This window comes from Anabrus simplex, chromosome 1, assembly GCF_040414725.1.
Source record: "Anabrus simplex isolate iqAnaSimp1 chromosome 1, ASM4041472v1, whole genome shotgun sequence".
Taxonomy (NCBI): Eukaryota; Metazoa; Arthropoda; class Insecta; order Orthoptera; family Tettigoniidae; genus Anabrus; species Anabrus simplex.
The window spans coordinates 312,897,167-312,917,324 of NC_090265.1; positions in this window are offsets into that span (position 1 = coordinate 312,897,167).

A 20,158-nucleotide genomic window follows, 5' to 3' on the forward strand; every position below is an offset into this window, starting at 1 on the left:
TAGTGGAAGAATGTAAAGAATTGTTGTGTATAAGCAAAGAAAGAATAAGAAACGTAATTTTAGTTTAATAAGTCATCTTAAATAATGAGCATCTCTGAATCATTTTCTATATTCAACAGAAATTATGTATATAGCGAGGACTTATATTTTTCTTTTATATCAAAGGCCTTTAAATATTTTATTTAAATATTAATTAGGTTAGTTAGGTGATTAAATAACTGCATTTCCTTTAAGATATATAATTTCCACACTATTATCAAGATCATTTAATGTAATAAAGAGATGTTAGATGGATTTTTTAATTCTTTTTAATAGTATCTTAGGTTAGATAAGTACTTGTAAGTATCCATAGGTTAAGAATGATAAAAATTTATGATGTTATGAAATAATTAGCGGGATGGAAACGTCCAACGCGCTGCTATGATACAAATTTTTCCGTTTGTCTCATCCGGTGACTTTTCTCTCAGAACTTACGACCCCAAATGGATATTAAATTGATGGTTGATGATAACATTGAGCTAGTCTGGATCTTTTGTGACTCGACCTGGACGCGGGAACGGCGCATCTAATATTTGTACAGTAGCTAGGGCTGCTGCACCAATAATATTTGCCCTCTTGACGTGTTCAGCCAGTCTTATGTCAGCTAGCGACAAGTGCAGATGTGTGGGGAGAACAGTGCGGTGAGCAATGGTGGGAGTGGAACAATACCGGATGGCTATCGGGAGCTGGCAGAGAAGGTGGAAGATAACTACGGGGAAGACGGCAAATAAGGATGGAAAGGGGAAGTTTTGAGAGGTACTACTGGTGGCGGCGGTGATGGCGGTGCTGCTGGTGATAGGGGGTGTGGAATTGAACCTCTGCCCGAACGGAAAATTGAATTAGGAAGATATAGAGAGAATTCGGGAGGTGATGAAGGAGCAAAACTATACAGAAAAGAGAATGGAGAAGCTGGAGGAATTGAGCAAGAGACAAGAAGAACTCAGAGATTGGATGAAAAGGCTTAAGGCAGAGGAGGAGACCAAATCAAAAAGACTTGAAAAAAAGATTCAGGGATTAAGAGAAAAAGTAATAAGTCTTGAAGAGGAAGTGGTGCTATTGAAGAGAGAGGTGGTGGGCACAAGCGAGGAGAGGACGAAGAAATGCCTTTTCATATATGGAGTGCAGGAAGAGGGGTCAGAATCGAAGATAGACATTATATATAAAGTAGTGGAAATTATTCAAAACAAAATGAAAATAACTTCAGTGAGGTGGATATCGACGAAGTGGTAAGAGTAGGGAATGTGAAAGGCAGGAGGCCGATAAAAGTGCAACTGATATCTACAATAATGACGGACATAATATTAAGAAACGCGAGCAGTCTACAAGGAATTAAACTGCAGATTAAGAGAGACATGGGGAGAGAAGGCAGCGAGATGCTAAGAGACCTGAAGAGGCATCAAGGGTGAACAAGGGGTCAGGGGCTGAAAGCGTATATTAGTGTCAACGGCTGTGGGTATCCAACGGAAATTGGAGACGTTCCTGGACTGTAGCGGAGCTGAAAGTTATGGAAGAGAACCTAAAAGGAGAGGATCTGGGTTCAAGACAAGACGGAATACAGGCGGCAGACCAAGAAAAGCGAGGAACCGAGACAAGAAGTGAATCCAACGAAGGAGTAAGTGGGCAGCGCAGCATGGAGGTAGGGGTGGTGGGCGGCACCCAAGAAAAATCTATTACAGAACAAAGGGGAATGGGCATAATAAGGAAGGAACCGGATAGAAGGACGATAAAAGTGGGAGAGACATGCTGTTACAGGGAAGAAGCTGGAGTTTAAAAGATCTGTGGGGTAAGGAAAATAAGGGTACGGAAGAAAAAGCCCTAAATCGTCTAGATATGAATGGGTGGAGGTAGATGGAGAAAGACTACTGATTACAAGAGCAAAAACAAAGAGGGTAATGGAGGAGGAAGAGAGGGCAAGTTATAACTAGATTGGAAATTAGGATTTATAAATATCGAAGGCCTGCTAAGAAAAATAAATAATAACGAAGTGATAAAGGTTGTTGAAAGATATGATGTTGTAGCATTACTGGAGAATTGGATACAACCGGGTACGAAGATATCTGGGCGGTTTTTCACTGTTAAATGCAAGGCATGAAAAAACAAAAGGAGAAGGGACGAGAACCTGGAGGATTAGTGGGGCTAATTAAAGAAGAAATTAACGAGTTGGTAAAGGAAATTGATAATGATCTAGATGAAGTGTTATGGTTAAGATTTAATATAGGAAGGGAGGAGGGAAAATAGAGAAATATATGTATAGCGTGCGTTTATTGTCACCCTCAGGGATCTTCGTTCGCTGATGATAAACTTTGAGAGGAGCTACTCTTGGAAGTCTGTAATATCAGGGGGAAGTTCGTAGAAGATGGAATATTACTACTTGGTGTTTGGAACGCCAGGATAGGGGATCTACACCCAACGTTTTTCAAAGAAAATGAATTCGATTTAAAGGTAGAAACAAGAAGCAAAAGCAAGGAAAGAAACAGTTATGGAGGGCTGCTACTGGAGTTCTGTGAGACAGGGAAATTCTATATTTTAATTGGCTTCTCCGAGGGGGACAATGAAGGGAAATTGACACGAGTAGCAGCTTAAAGGGGTAGTGTGATTAACTTAGTGTTATGTTCGGGAGATATTATAAGGAAAATTAGAAGGATAGAAATTGCAGATTGGATAGAGTCACACCAAGCACTGATAGGGGTGTGGATAGAAAGGAATACTGGGGAAGAAAGTTCAGGACTTAAAAGTAGTGTGGAACAGAAGGGCAATAGCTATTCTAAGTATATATGGACCGAGAGGGCAAATGCAGTAGCGTTAGAAGAGAATAATATAGATAATGCATTGGACCAAATAGAGTATCCTATAAGGAGGACGGCAAGGACGGAAAGAAAAGAGATGGAGGAAGAATGCGATGGATGGATGGTACAACAAGGAATGCAAGATATTAAGGAGCCAAGTTATGAAGGCTTTAAAAATATAGAGTAAGTGAAGATATGGAGGATAGAGAATCTTTCTATAGGTTAAAGAAGGAATACAAAAGAAAAAATTGATGAGAGGAAGAAGTCGTGGATAACAGAACAAACAGAGGCAATTAACAGGGAATGCAAGTTAAACCAAGCTGAGAGAGTATGGGAAAGAATAAACAGAATTAACAGAAGAGGGAAAAGGATGGAGAAAGCTGTAATCGGGTATGACCAATGGGTAACTCACTTCAGCGGCTTGTTAAGCGTCAGGGATAGATGGAAATGTGAAGAAGTGATGACGAATATTTGGAGAAATTTAGAAATTAGTATATTCGAACCAGATAAAGAGATCTCTATAGAAGAAATACAAGAGGTAATAGGCAAACTCAAGAACAAATCGATGGGGGTAGGAACGGCATAAATAATTTATGCTGGAAAATGTATGGTTTTACAGACAATTTAGGGAGGGAATAGTTAAATTATTCAACAGGATCTTCGACAGCGGCATCATACCGAAAAAATGGGAAAGCAGAATCATCTGCCCAATTTACAAAAAGAAAGGGAGCAATAATGCACCAAGAAATTATCGAGGAATAACGTTAATGGACTCGCTGAGTAAGATTTATAAAGGGGCTTTGGCTAATAGGTTATCGGGCTGGGCAGAAAACCAATCAATTATATCAATATTTCAAGGAGGATTTCGAAAAGGAAGACAAACAATAGACAATATTATGACAGGCTGATATTGGATAAATATCTAAGTAGAAAAAGAGGTTATGTGTACCTATCGGCTATTGATTTTGAAAAAGCCTTTGATACGGTTAGTAGAAAAGCACTGGTAGAAAAAATAGGTAGGTTAGGGGTCTCAAGAAAAATGATACGAGCCATAGAAGCGTTCATTGCTGCATCAAGCTCAAAGACAATTTAATCAGCGTGCCCATAGACTGTAGGACGGGGCTAAAACAAGGATGTAAAATTACGCCGCTGCTATTCTTGCTGTTCATTAATGACATTTTGGAACAGCATGGTAGAGAAAAATGGCAGTACCGATCATGAATAATCTAGAGATCCCAGGTTTGATTTTCGCAGATGATGTATTGATGGCTTTGACAAGATGGGGTCTTCAAAAGAGTTTGGACAAGCTGTCGGAGTTCACAAAAAAGCGGGCATTAAGAGTTAACAGCAGCAAATCCAAGGTACTAACTATAAGCAAGGTCAAGAGGCGAAAAGCGAAAAGGAATTGGAAGTTACAGGGAGAATGCATAGAAGTAGACAAGTTAGAATACTTAGGAGTGATACTAAACAGAAGGGGGAGATCATATCAAGAGGGTAAGTGGACAGGGGTAGCAGCAATTTCTATGGTTAGAATCTTAATTTCAGAATTCCCAAAGGTAAGCTACAGAATATTGAGAATAGTGTTAAAGGCGATAGTGTTAAGTAAGGCACTATATGGGGCAGAAATATGGGGGGAGATGGAGAAAAAGGGAATTGTTAAACCAAATCATATGAATTTAGTAAAATAAGTATGAGGCTACCTCAATGCACAGTGAGCGTGGGAGTGGCATTATTATGTGGAGAATATACAAAAGTAGATTGCGTTCGGAAGGTCCTGAATTATTTGATGCGATTGAGGAGAGGATATGGTGGCTCAGTGGTCCAGGAATCTTTCAAACAGAAATAACAACAGAGAGTTGGCTGCCAAAAATTAAAACCTACGTGGAGAGGATACGGTTGGGTTATATTTTAACTGAGGCATGAAAGGGGAAACGGAGCAGGGGCCAGAAAGCTACGATAGCCAGAGTTAAGGACATCCAAACGAAAAGGTTGGTAGAATAATGTGGCAAGAGTGCCTCTCTCAGTTTATTTTACAAGGTTCTCCAAGTCTCTAAGATTAATAAAAGATTTAGAAATAATAGACGTAAAAGGGAATTGATTTGGTGGATAATTGGGCTGCACAAGAATAAGGTATGGATTAGGAGAAAAGACCAGTATGTGTTTTATGTGAAAAGAAAACGGACGAACTACATCTGATTCGGGAATGTGAGGAAACTGAGAACCTGAGAAAGAAGTTTGTAAGTGAGAAACAAATAGTGTTGTTTAGGCACAAGGATAACCCAAGATTTATTGCTTGGATAGTTAAACAGTGCAACAGCGAAAATAATCTGAACAAATATTTAAGTGCCGTGCGGAATCTGTGAGAAAAGAAAGTGAATTCGGAAAGTTGCGTAGTTGTAAATAGTGATGATGTAAGTGACCAAACAGATCGGAATTTAAATGGTTAAGAGGACAGCCCAGCTTCAGCAGAAATAAGGTTTGCGCACTCAGCAGAAGGACATGTTCTATCGGGGTCATGCGACAGTGGTATATCGTAATACTAGGTCGGCTGGCCCCTTGCAGGGAACAGATGAGTAAGCAACAAGCATTAGATTGCATAATGTTGTGCCACTTATTGTACTTTATGTTGGTTCATACTTTCAGGATCGGGAGTAGCCTCCCGATTCATGATAATCACTCCTACCATATTAGGTACTTTATTTTGTTCATATTTTCAACATCGTGAGGAACGTCACGATTTCCTATAATATCTGTTGTGAGTTTCCTCGCGCCAGCGGTTAGTACCACTGGCGGGATCTATTACTCTTATTATTTCAAAATTCCTCTCTATATCGTGAGCAGCCTCGCGATTAATGGCTAACGCCGAATGCCTGATAACCTCCAGACTCCAAAATGCAGTGATCACCGCACGGGGGCACAAGACCGCGGGCCACACCAGGCGGTGGTCGCTGAGTGGAGGGTGTACTTTACTCATTTCAGCATGCTTGTTTATTTTAACTGTATAGTGGATTTGTTCATATAACGTAGTCACCACTGTAATTGGGACAGTAAATCCTGTAGTGTGCGATAAATAAATTAATTAATAACTAAATAAATAAATAAATGAGTAAACCTCTTTTGCCAGCGCGCTACTGCCGCGAGAACAGCTGATGCAATACGACCACCGGTATACAGCCCTCGTAAAATGTAATACTGTACTGTACTCAGGAAAGCTTGACGTGTTCAAACCACTTTCCAGTTTCTGATATTATAATTCCTAAATATTCTAACTTGTTAACTACTTCCATATTTACTCCTTGAAGATACCATTTTCCTTTTTTTTTGGTAATTTGTTCCCTATTTTGAACACCATTACTCTAGTTTTCTATGCGTTAATTTCCATATGCCATTCTTTACAGTACTTCCCGATACCATCAATACTTTCTTGCATTTCAGACGGCGTTAGTGTAAACAGGAGTATGTCGTCAGCAAAGACAAGACCAGGAATATCCTGATTTTCTAAACATGGCAGTACAAATCTCTCCTCACCTTCAAATTCTAGTAAATCGTTAATGAACAATAGAAATGAAATCGGTGACAATTTACACCCCTATTACAGACCCTTTTTAGAGATAATCTTTCCTACTACTACTCCTTCTTTTACTCTCACAGTACACTTTACTTGAGCATACATCTTTTCTATAGCTCTTATCATTTTACATGACACTCCAACTTGTCTCAATCTGGTAACGACTGGCCCCCTGTTCACAGTATCAAATGCTTCCTAAATATTCTAACTTATTAACTAGTTCCAGATTTACTCCTTCAAGATACAATTTTTCCTTTTTTGCTAATTTGTTCCCTTTTTGCACACCATTACTCTAGTTTTCTGTGCGTTAATTTTCATATGATACTCTTTACAGTATTTCTGTTGATGTAATATAGAGCTTACCTCCTTTTTTCTTTACATATTTGTCAATAAGAGTTCTCACAATAAAAACATTATCTGGTGTTATTCTCTCTCTTCTGAAGCCACTTTGAAATTTCGACAGGATTGAACGTCTTTCTATCCAGTCCCTTAGTCTATTTGCTAGCATACCAGTATATACTTTCCCCAATGTATTGAACCCGCATGATCGGGGTCATAATTTAATCATCTGAAAAGAGAATAGGGTACAATTATTGAAGTACAGAATTTTAGTTGACAATATTTCATCTGTGTAGTGTTGAAACATGAGTGGAGGACGGGACACAGTGGAGCCTGGGAGATTAGCTTGTCACAATGGGTAGAGAGCTGCCTCACAGCAGGGGGCCTATTAATTTAGCGACCAGAAGATACCGATGTCCACAAATATATTTCGTCCAAGAAGAGAAAGGCGAGCCAGAAACAATAGAATGGTTGCCACATTAGCGCTGCGAAGGTATATTTTGGTGAGCACAAACTTTCCGCTACGTCACGGATCCTCGGAATCGGAAAATGGAAAAATACAGAGTTTCCACGGCAATCGTTGGTTAAGCTGTAACAGGTGAAGATTCAAATCGACCGCTCGTTCGTAGACCAATCACAAAATTTAGTTGACGACTCAGGAATACCATCTTGAAAGATCTGAGTGAAATAATAAAGTTAGTTTCGAAAGTAATCATCAATAAATTATTGCAGTTATATGGATCAACTTTAGGAACTTTTTAGATGTCATGCATGGAAGAATAATCAATACTAAATTGCAAATTAAATAAATTGAAGACGAACTTTCTTGGAACCTGAGCACCTCGATTGCTATTGGCTGGAAGATGAGCACGCTGGGATAGACGCTATCAAGCCCGTGAAAAATCAGGAGCGAGATCTGGCTATATCCCAGAAATCCATGATCGTTAGGAGATCATATTCGATCCAGTGTATGTTCCAAATGAGGGGATTAATTTGATATAAATTATAATTTCCAGTTCGGAATGCAAGTGCCGATTTGAGAAATCCACCCCCCTCTCTCCAAGACATGACGTCGGCTAAGCCACGAGGAAGGCATTCACCGATAAATATGAGCGCAATGAACACTCACCAGCTTACTCTGAAATTTGATTTTGACGCTGACTCGTCGCCCGCAGCTTAGTCAGAATTCGTCGTGTGCCGCTGCATTAACTTGCATTTGTACGAACGACCGCATGTACTTACATGATGTGCTCGTGTTTGGGCGAAGTGACTTGTAGTGTTTTCGTCGTGTTCCAGTCAGTCGAATAACGTTAAACGTTCCAAATCACGTTACGACTTGAGACTTTGAGATATATAGTTTGTGAAGTCTAAAGAGTAGATAGTATTTCCAAGGAGAGAAAATACTTTCTTTTCCTAACAACAGTAAACGCAGACGTACGCTACTGTGTGACAAACAGTACATGGGAATAACAGTGGATTAATTGAGCCTGTATTGTAGGAATCGAACCGTCATCATAATGAACTCTTCAAGAGTGCGACGTGATTCGGACGGGCCGGACAAAGCGAAGCGCGTCGGGCGTTCATATTGACACTCCGCCGTTGTGTTAAGTCCTTTGTGCGAAACAGGGAGGAAGAGATAACAGTGTAAATAAATTCATTTGGGTCTAGGATGATTAAATGTTATGTAGTATTCCAGGGAATACAAGTGCAACAGTGTTAATATTTTAAATAGTAAATGTGTGATAATTTTATAAGTATGGCGGAATGCCAGGAAGTTATATGTGACGTGCAACCAGCTATTACGGAAGGTAAACAGCAAAGAGGACCAAATGGGTCTCTCGTCTGCTATGCCGCCAAGGATTACAACTACCACTGGCGTAGCCAAGGGGGGCCCAGGGGGGCCGGGCCCCCCAAAATATTTCCTGAAACTAGAGCGAGAATCAGCCGTTGTTTTACGTACGGTACCAACAACATAAACACTTACGCCGAAATGTTAAGTTAACGTAGCGACAAAGAATCTACTAGTAAGGCTCAATAGGGTTATACATAATTCTCCATATTTGTACTGCTTGAATGAAAGGAAGACAATTAGAATTGTGATGCGCGGGGATATTTCCCTGTAGAGGTCTCACTATCGAGAATGTAACCGTGTGTTGACAATAATGTCAAGACATGAAGAAAGGGGCAATTAGCAAGGGATTACTCAGTGGGGGGACGGAACGTGATCACCGAGATAACGGGGGCCACGTCCAGAAACATTTGCAAGCTTACAACATCGTGTCAGCTATTTCATATCGGTTCCAGGAAAGAACAATGCCCTAGGGATCCTCGGGTTGTACTGTGGTTGAGAGATGTGCTGTGTTTAAGTTGCAGCGTTGGGAAGACTGTGACGGGATTGTGAGCTGCACGTTAGTTCCTCATTTTGTGCCATATAAGTAACTTTTCTTGAAGAGGAGCCGTTTTGTCACTGAAAAGCCAACACTATGTACATTCTCGGTAAGTTATGAAAAAAGTTTTTTTTTTATTCTTACAGTAGTAAGACAATCGTGGATGCGTGCCTAAGTTCGATAGGTGGGCCTGTATATCTTGTCAAATGCTCGGAGACTGATTGGAACCTCAAATGGCACCATCAAAAGTGCGGGTAACTATTTTGTAATTGGCGGGCGTAATAACTCAGTCCCAATGGTTCTATCTTCTCAACAGGACGGCTCAGGCTTGAATCACAGTCAATACATGAAGCTTTTTTTAAAATGGGAAATCACGTTCTATTGATACGGATTCTACTTAAAACACTAGATCCAGTCCCATACCTTTCCTTGTATTTTTTGGCCAGGACCTCATAATTTATGGTGGTGTATTTTGAGTATCCAACCATTATTCGGACTTACCTTGTACCTTAAATGGTGAGTGGGTGCAGTGGCGTACCCACAAAATTATTTCAGTCCAGACCAATAGTGTGGATACAACTTTTCCTTGGAAGGGGTTGTGAAAAGATTTTTTAATTTTTATTTAGAATTTGCTTTACATCGTACCGTAGGTCTTATGGCGACGATGGGAAAGGAAAGGGCTGAGAGTGGGAAGAAGCGGCCGTGGCCTTAATTAAGGTACAGCCCCAGCATTTTCCTGGTGTGAAAATGGGTAACCACAGAAAACCATCTTTAGGGTTGCCGACAGTGGAGTTTGAACCCACTATCTCCCGGATGCAAGCACACAGCTGTGTGCCCGTAACCGCAAGGCCAACTCGCCCGGTGGATATGAAAAGAAAGCCGGTCCTACCGAATGCGGTGACGGATCTTCAGTAGATATTGTTGGTTTTGATTGTTACCATGTACAATCATACCTTCTGTACTCTTAACATAAACCGACTGCATTATTGAAACTGTTCCTTCTTCGTTTGTGAGGAAGTAGAATCTTCATTTAATTTGTCTTCTTAAAAAAAGGAACCACTTTGGTACTTCACCCCATGAAGGTGACTACCTTCCAGGTCGTAGATATTTCGATTACGGGAGACTCAAGGCCAACTCGACTGAACCCACAAACAAAGCTATATCCTCTCCATCCCATGCCTTTCTTAACTCTGTCAGTGCCGGGAATGGAATGCGGGATGCCTTAAGTCAAATTCTAAAATAAGGAGACCTAAAAGTATCCAGCCGGCCCCACGGTGTAGGGGTAGCGTGCCTGCCTCTTACCGGAGGCCCCGGGTTCGATTCCAGGCCAGGTCAGGGCGGGTTCGAGGTACACTCAGCCCACGTGTTTATAATTGAGGAGCTATCTGACGATGAGATGGCGGCTCCGGTCTAGAAAGCCAGGGATAACGGCGGATAGGATTCGTCGTGCTGACCACACGACACCTCGTAATCTGCAGGCCTCCGGGCTGAACAGCCGTCGCTTGGTAGGCGATGGCCCTTCGGGGCTGTTACGCCATGGAGTTTGGTTTGGAAAAGTGTACAGAGAAGGAAGCGACACCCTTGCAAGGCTCTTCAGCTTCCACCTAGTTCTTCTGTCCGATCTCGTGCATTTAGGACAGTAAGGAAACGTACGCCTTAATAAATGCTCCTCATCAAACTTTTGTAAAAGTACTAACTGCATCTATTTATAACAATAATCACAAACGCCTCCTGTTCATGTGGTTCAGTTGGTTGAGTCGCTGCCCTTCTGAGTCTGAGTTCGCAGGTTCAAATCCCGGCTTGGGTCGGTGGCCCTTAAAATGGTGTTGAAATGGCAACAGCTCAGTGTCGTTGGTTTCTGGCAAGTAAATAAAAATTATATATACGAATATTAGCGTCATAAAACTCTAACTTTATACTACTATATTATGTATCCCAGACTTGCGTGGAAAAGTAATTAACAATTTACTTTACGTGGCACCGACACAGATAAGTCTTATGGCGACGGTGGGATAGGAAAGGCTTAGGAGTGGGAAGGAAGCGGCCGTGGCCTTAATTAAGGTACAGCCACTTGGTGTGAAAATGGGAAACCGCGGGAAAACATTTTCAGGGCTGCCGACATTGGGGTTCGAATCCACTATATCCTGGATGCAAGCTCACAGGTGCGTGCCCCTAACTGCGAGGTAAACTAGTAGGACAAGGTAAACCCTACACAGCATACGTTGTGAGGTGTACCCTTTCTTTACCAACTAACAAAATATCTATACCCATACGCTTTACATTATATATTTATTTGTTTGTTTGTTTGTTTATTTATTTATTAGTGCTTTCAGTACAGTGGTGAAGTTAGGGCTCCAGGCCCTCTCGTACACTTAACCGCATATTAATCAGAATCTTAAATAAAATACTGAGATACTTAAAATAATTAAAACTACATAAATTAATAGAATTGAAAGTAAATTTAAATAAATTGCTCCCTAAATTAATATTAGAACTAATAAATAAAAAATCTTAAAAATGAATAATCCTCAAGAACGGACACATTCATCAACCATTCAGTCAGCTGTCCTCAGCAGGTAGTCTCGGCAGGTGACCTTAAATCGTGATTAAAAACAGCTACTTTCTCTGACCTGAACTGGCAGGGAATTCCATAATCTGGCGACAGTCGCCACAAATGATCTATTAATTTTATTTGTGCGGTGGAATTTGTGGAATAGAAAGAATGAATCTAGAACGTGTATTTAAGTTGTGAAATGATGATAAGTTGAATTTAGAAGAAATATACAGTACATTGGCTGACTTTCAGCTAACACTGATCACCATCGTTAAAGTGTGTAGCTGCCGACGTTTATCAGACATCAGCCATGAGACAGCTTGATAGTGTGTGGTGACATGAACATCGTACCTGATATTGTAAATAAATCGCAGGCAGGAATTCAGTGCTCGTTGAAATTTAAATGTTTCTTCTCTCGTCATGTCAACTAAAACAACGTCACAATAATCAATAATAGGGAGAATGAGTGTCTGTATTAGTTTGGCCTGTACCTCAAATGGAAATACATCCCTCTGCCGTTTAAGAGAGTGAAGAACTGCAGTAATCTTTTTACGTATTTCTTTCGTGTGATCAGACCAATCAACTGTTTCATTCATCATTACGCCTGGATTTATAACCGTTTTACTGTAGGGAATTATATTACCATTCAGTAAGATAGGCGGGATTGCGACATTGTTTGAGCAGTTCAGTAATTTTCGAGATCCAATTATAATTGAGATTTTTTGCAGTTTAGTATAAGAGAGCTTCGTTGTGCTCATACACTGAGTCCTCGGAGGTCCCTGTTAACATCTTGTCTTGCAGTGTCGATATATTTGAAGATCGTCAGCACAGAGGTAATGTGTGTTATTTCCTGTCACAGATGGTATGTCATTGATATAAATACAGAAAATTAGGGGCCGTAAAACACTGCCCTGTGGGGCAACACTAAGTTTCATTTTCCATTTAGAGGCCTTGTTGTTTACTGTTACACGCTGTTGACGGTTACTCAAATAAGAACTAAAAACCTTAAGCGCAGCCAGGTCGAAATTTAGCAGCTCCATTTACTTTATCATAGTCGGAATTACTATAGTGTCAAAGGCGCTACTGAAGTCAAGAAGGATAAGTATAGTGAGCAGTCGTTTGTCCATAGCGTTTCTAATGTCTTCAGTAACCTTCAAAAGTGCTGTCGCGGTACTGTGACCCTTCTCAAATCCAGATTGCAAAGAGTCCAAAAGAGCATTTTCATTTAGGTATTCCAGAACTTCCTCGTATACTAAACGTTCAAAGTCTTTAGAAAGCGCAGGGAGTACGGACATAGGACGAGTGTCAGAGGGTGATTGTGGGTTTAAACTCTCAGATACCGATATAATATTGGCTGTTTTCCAGACAGTAGGGAAAGTTCCGTTTAGTAAACTGTAGTTCAGTATGTGCGTCAGTATAGGCAAGATAGCACCCATAATGTTATGTATAAAAGTAATAGGAATGTTATCTACACCTGTAGTCGCTGATTTAATCGAGTACAAAGCCTTTTAACCTGATTTTGTGACACTGTGAAATGTGAATGGTGGATTGGCTGAAGGGAAGGGCGGTGAGTCGGTGCAGTTAATTTGGGTACGTTGAATATTTATTCTACTAAAGTAATCGTCCAGTTCGTCAAGTGGAATGTCAGGAATTATCTGTCTCTGTTGATGTTTTCCTATTCCTAGAGCTCTCAGTTGGTCCCATACGCGATTAGAATTTAAGTTGTTAGCTAAATTCCGGAAATATATACATTTTTTTATTTCTGATTAACTGCTTTGTGCGATTTCTTAAGATGCGGTTAGATTCGAAGTCTGTGTCATCTAGGGTTTGTTTATAATGTCGAAACAAAGAGTCACAGTGGGCCATCATTCTCATGCCTTCATCATCTAGCCATGGACAACAAGAAGGATGAGATACCTGTATTCGACGTGTGTGTGTGTGTGTGTGTGTGTGTGTGTGTGTGTGTGTGTGTGTGTGTGTGTGTGTCTTGGCCGCATTATTTGTATAAAATGTCGCTTCTTTATTGCTTATCACATGACCATTATTATAATAACATTACCGTATTTATCCTAAACTGTTTATTTCTGCATTAATTTCACTTGTACTCGGAATATATGAAATGCGGCAGTTATGTTGGGGTGGGAGTAATGGCGGTAGCCGGAGGAGGGGGGTTGTCGACCAAGGAGTCCAGTCACCCCAGGAGTTTTAACGAATGTACTTTTATTAAGCATTTTATATAAAATGCATATTAATATTAACTTCCGGAGTCCGACTCATTGGCTGAATGATCAGTGTTAAGGCCTTCGGTTCAGAGGGTCCCGGGTTCGATTCCCGGCTGGGTCGGGGATTTTAATCGCGTCTGAATAATTCTTCTGGCTGGGGACTGGGTGTTTGTCCGAACATATTCATATTCATACAACATACTACACTACCAACCACCAGAGAAACACACAACACTGATTACATCTCTCTATATTGGGTTGGCATCGGGAAGGTCATCCGGCCGTAAAACAGGGCCAAATCCGCATGTGCGACGCAGTTCGCACCCGCGACCCCACACACGTGAGAAAAGAAGAAGAAGATTACTATTGGCCTCCGGAATCCACACGAATCCACCGCTCTAACTTGGATCCAAGGACACTCATTTCCTTTTTAGGTATTCTACACCACCTAAACGATGGAAGTTTGGACAACTATCAAAATAAATTTCTGGATGAATGGGCCCCCCCCCAAACTGAAATCCTGGCTACGCTACTGACAACTACCAGATGAGTACCAATGTGTAAATATATTTCGGGATGTTACTATGACAAGGGAAGGGTAGTAGTTCGATTTTTGACTTGGTTACTTCACGTAACAAAATAGGTCGCTTCTCGATGCCATTCTAAATTTGTGTAACGAACAGGATTCAATGATTCTAACGTAAATGTCGGGTCGAAGTATGTATTGATTTTGTTGTACATGTAACTCTGTAGGTATAGGTATAGTTAAGTCATGCATGTATTATCAGTATTTTATAGTCGAGATTTTTCGACAAATTTGATTTTGTGTAGTGTTCAATTCGACCCGGAGTTTGCGTTTATGTTATTCATTTGACGACAAGTTGTATAATAATGGTTCTGAAAAATCCAGCCATCTGTCAGGCCAGCTGTGTTTATGTTGTTATGTTAATAGTCTCCGTTTGACGTTGTCAAAATTTGGAGGGAATACCACTAATAATAATAATAATTCATGAGATATCGTCTTTCTATGTGAACAGTGAGTAATAGTAAATTTTGAGTGATAATATGTTGAAATTATCGGGAATCGTTAATGACTGTATATTTTCCTAATTCGGAGTTAATGTGTGTGATAATCTAAATTTGTGAATTAATAATTACGAGTAATTATATCGGTGTTAATAATCCTTATATGCTAATAAACGTATTATTTAAATTACGGTCCAATATTTTATAAATAATTATCGGATATTTAATTTGCAAGTATTAGCCGGAACGCGTAGGACTATTAATTACGTGATCATGATTATCAAATGTTGGCAATATAATTCCAGGTTATTGCGATGATTTGTGGAGAATGACCTCAGAAATAAATCTGATGGAAAGAGAGATATTATAAAGATCAGGCAGTCAGGATATAAAAATGTCGTACGATGTCATAGATGAGAAATATAAGTCAGTTGTAGACTCTGTGATTAATATATGAATAAAATAATGTTGAGATAGAAAGAGATACAAATTCCGTATGGGAAACACTTAGCCTATAATGAAGCTGTGTTGAAATAATATGATACGAGGAAATGTATGGAATTAATGAACACATATAAATTAGTGTAAAAGTACGGGCAATGTAACAGAGTAATATTGAATTACGTAGCGGGCAGGAGTCGAACCCGTGGCAGCATGTACGAAGTAAATAGACTTCGCAGATATTCGTTGAAAGACTACGGACCTAAAGATAATGAGAGGTAAAGATTCCACATAAATGATCGTATATTATGATAGTTAAAAATGACAAGTGATGATAATTATGATACCGTAATAATAATAATAATAATAATAATAATAATAATAATAATAATAATAATAATAATAATAATAATAATAATAATAATAATAAATATTTGAGATCAAGAAGTTGGACCGTGTTAAATAAATAAACGAGGATAAATGTGTTAAAGAGGAATATAACTGATGGTGTGAGACCGTTAATAATAATAATAATAATAATAATAATAATAATAATAATAATAATAATCATATGAGAGATATAATAATATTAATAATCTCATGAGTGATAGTATAATAATAATAATAATAATAATAATAATAATAATAATAGTAATAACATTTGTGTTTTGCGTCCCGTAATAATCAGGATCATAATAAAACGTGGCGGTGTCAGGAATCGTCGAATAATAATAATAATAATAATAATAATAATAATAATAATAATAATAATAATAATAATAATAATAATAATAATAATAATAATAATAATAATTTCGTGGATGAATGATTATTCTAATCATAATGAATTAAATTATTGACGACGACATCATTCAGCTTGCGATTTCATCGGAGTAATAATCACATGTTTTTTTCGTAACTTGCTGGCTCATGCGTGAGTCAAGTTACCGTAATACCTTGTTTGTGTATTTTTGCTTGCGGGGTGAGTGGAGGTCATCGGCCGGTAATTCCCAATAATCTTCACGTTATCTCCTCGAGACACTAACCTACTGAAACCATGTGGCCGAGTTGGGCAGTATTCAGATCATGTGTAAATAATTGTAGATGTTAGTTCCAGTGGCATGGCATCAGCTGGATATGTAAAATAGAACCCGCTCGTGATAATAGTTTCCGAAATCATTGTGACGTTTCCCATCCTGAGTGCCGACCTCGGGAAAATGTAGATAGTCGCAGGTACTTCATCTAATTTAAATCGAGAAGCCGACAATAAACATGGTTTATGCTCGGGCTCTTGAGTCATACGGACATAGGTTCGATCCTAATGCGATCGATCAGTGAATTATACCCCAGAGTTGTATTTCTTTTCCAGGATGAACATCATCAGCGTATTGTCACTACTTGCGGTTAGGCGAGTGACTTGTTTGATTTAATGTGTTGTCAAATTAATTGTTACCAAGTGCATCAAAGTTCAGCGCGCCGGATGGCACAATAAACTGCTCCCTCTGGCAATTATTTCAAAGGAAACCATTCTCATAATCTTTGTATTGTAGTTGAAATTTAAATGTCAATTCCTAGTCCTATCATGGAGTCCTTAAATTCATGTTACAATTGAGCTTTCCCCATTTTATTTTTAGTTGCCCCGTTCATTCCCGTGTTCAATGATGCCTCTATATTCATATATTTGATGACTTAAATAATGAACCGACACCCCTGAGATAAATGCTAGTCTGGGACTCGGGAGGTGGACGGGTGCAGTATCTAATAAGGCAATTCCCCTGTAGTTTTCTGGATTTAATCTATCCCCTTTATTTTTGTATATAGGACATATTATCCCCTCTTCCCAAGCTTTCAGGAATACCCCTTTTCGGAAATGTTATTGAATATCCTTGTCAAAATTTCCAACATGCCGTTTCACTCTCCCACCTCTTCCCAAAATTCATATGTGATGCCCAAAATAGCTCATGATTTTCCCAATTTGGTTCCTTGTAACAGATTCGTTATTTCCTGAATCATAATAGCCTCATCTAATTCAGGCAGAGTGATACTCAAATCCCCCGAAACAATAATCCCTTCATGATGGGCTGTCCATTTACCTCCTTTATTCAATAATTTCTCGAAATACTGGACCCATGTACTATGACTTATATCGGTCTCCTCAGAACCCGACTTCTTCTTGGTTAGCTGATTTATTTTATCCCATACTTTCCTACTGTCATTGTCCTTACACTTTGTATATATGTCTGCAGCCATATTTTGTTGCCATTCCGACTTCGTCTTTCTTAACAATTCTCTGAATTATTTCCTTTTACATTTTTTTTCTAGCTACTTGACAACCATCCGCCCTGTATCTCCTAAGTGCCTTCATAACTAGTAACTTTTTCTTTGCAAATTCTCTATTATACCATCCACATTTTATCTGCGTTTTACCTAGATTTTGCCGCATACATTTTCCTGCCATTCCTATTAAATTTTCTATCCTGGTTAGGGCTTCTTAAACTCTGTTTTCTTCCATCAATTTTACAAAACCTATTTTCCAAATCTCAAAATTCTCTCCATTGAAGCACTCTCTGAATTCATTCCCATATTTTTCTCTCCAACGATACCTAGGTATTTTCCTCTTCTTTACGCTATCGTAAACGATATCTTGCACTCTTATATCTTGAATCATGAATGTTATAGATACTGGCATATGGTTTGCTTCCGCCCAATCCTTAATGCGTATCTCTTTGATAACTTGAAGACACTCCCTACAGCATAAAACTAGGTCAGTTGTGCTGCCCCCATTTCCTACTATATACGTCAGATTTCCACTTTCATCTCCGAACCACCATCCATTCAATATATAAAGGTCCTCTACCGCGCATAATTCTAGTAGTTTTTCTCCATTTATGTTACATTTTTTTCCTGGCTATTTCTATTAAGTACTAACACCTCGCCCTCACGTTGGATGTAAACTGGCTTCTTGTCCCCTATCCTCGCGTTAAGATCACCCATAATTATAATGTTTGCCTGAACATATGTACTTCTCATTCGTCCAATTTATGTCGCTAAATTCTCAAAAAATTAGTTCTACCCAAATGGGGAGGTCAAAGGTGGATTATATATAAAAGCTATACATATTTCATTCCTCCAATTGATATCATACAATATTCTTATCCAGATTAATTCATCAAACTCAGATTCTAAGAGCTGTATCATATATTTTAAGTTGTCTTTGATTCATTTACAAAGAAAGGAAGCTTCCACCTAATCAGTATTTTATCTTATTTAATCTACAGCACCAGTTTCGACCTTTCTTAGGCCATCTGCTGCTGGTCACACAATCTGAAATTAACATACCATGCAATTACAAAGCAATACTAAATCTAAAAAAGAATGTCACATGACAATAACACCATTAAATTTGTTTCTCATGATTAGGGACAATCGTCGAATTGGTGAAAGCCTCCTTTCACTGTAATTGTGTACGTTATGAATACGGAAATGAAACTATTAGACTACGATATTTTCTTTGATTACCACCGAAATTCCGCACGATATCCTTCCTCAATCGGATGCCCGACTCATTGGCTGAATGGTCAGTGTACTGGCCTTCGGTTGAGAGGGTCCCGGGGTCGATGCCCATCCAGGTAGGGGATTTTAATCGCTTCTAATTAATTCTTCCGGCTCAGGGTCTGGGTGTTCGTGTCCGTCCCAACACTTTACCCTTTTCATATTCACAAAACACACTACACTACCAACCAGCACAGAAACACGCAATTGTGATCACATTTCTCCATATAGGATTGGTGGCAGGAAGGGTATATGGCCAAAAAAGGGCCAAATCCACATGTGCGACACAGTTCGCACCCGCGACCCAACACGTGTGGGAAAAGCGATAGGAAAATAAGATCTTTCCCCTATTGGATCTCCTTGATTCACATTGACTACATACAATACACCCTTCTATCTTTAAGTCTTTCTTGTAAGCAGACCAAGTTTCTACAAGCCCAAGGATGTCCATTTCTTCCAGTAACTTTTTAAAATCTTCGTCACCTATTTTGTTCCATATTCCTTCAATATTAACACATGATACCTTTAACTCTAGTTATTTTTTTACTTCTATGTTCTACTAAATCCCTTATTTACTTCTAGTCATTCTAGATCTTTCCACTTCTATTATACTCCCCTCCGGAGAGTATATAACGTCCTTCTCAGATAGTTGCTCTGCGATTTTTACTTTACTACTTGAACCCATCCCCTTCTTCCGAAAAATGGCCTCTAGACTCACTGACTTATGCCTGAAAGTATCCTCAGTTCCTTCATGCGGCGCCGCTCTTGACATCCGGCTCCCCTCGTCGTTCCTCTAACTGTTATTTAACTCCACTGGAAGATCTGACGTAGACCGTTAAATCACCTGTCCAGGGTTATCCTCACCAGCACTACATGCAGATTCTGGAAATTCTTGTGTCATCACTTCTGCACCATGCACTTCCGCTCATAACCCAAACTACTTACTTCGTTATTTGAACATATCACTCAGATCACTGACCGTCCACGTCCTCGCCCAACTATCTCCTACCACATGCAAGCGGCTTCCTCTTATAAATGCCCGTAGATTCGACTTTTTGTTTGTCGTAAGTGAAACTGTAGAACTCTTTGCTCGTGGAGGCTTTTTCTGTCCATATCCCTTTTTATCCAAACCCTGATGCCCTGCAAGTTCCTCGCACTATTCAAAATTCGGCTTGCCATTAATAAAGAAACAAACTTAATTCTAACAGGTCTTCTTCCCCTATTCTTTCCCATCCTACACAAAT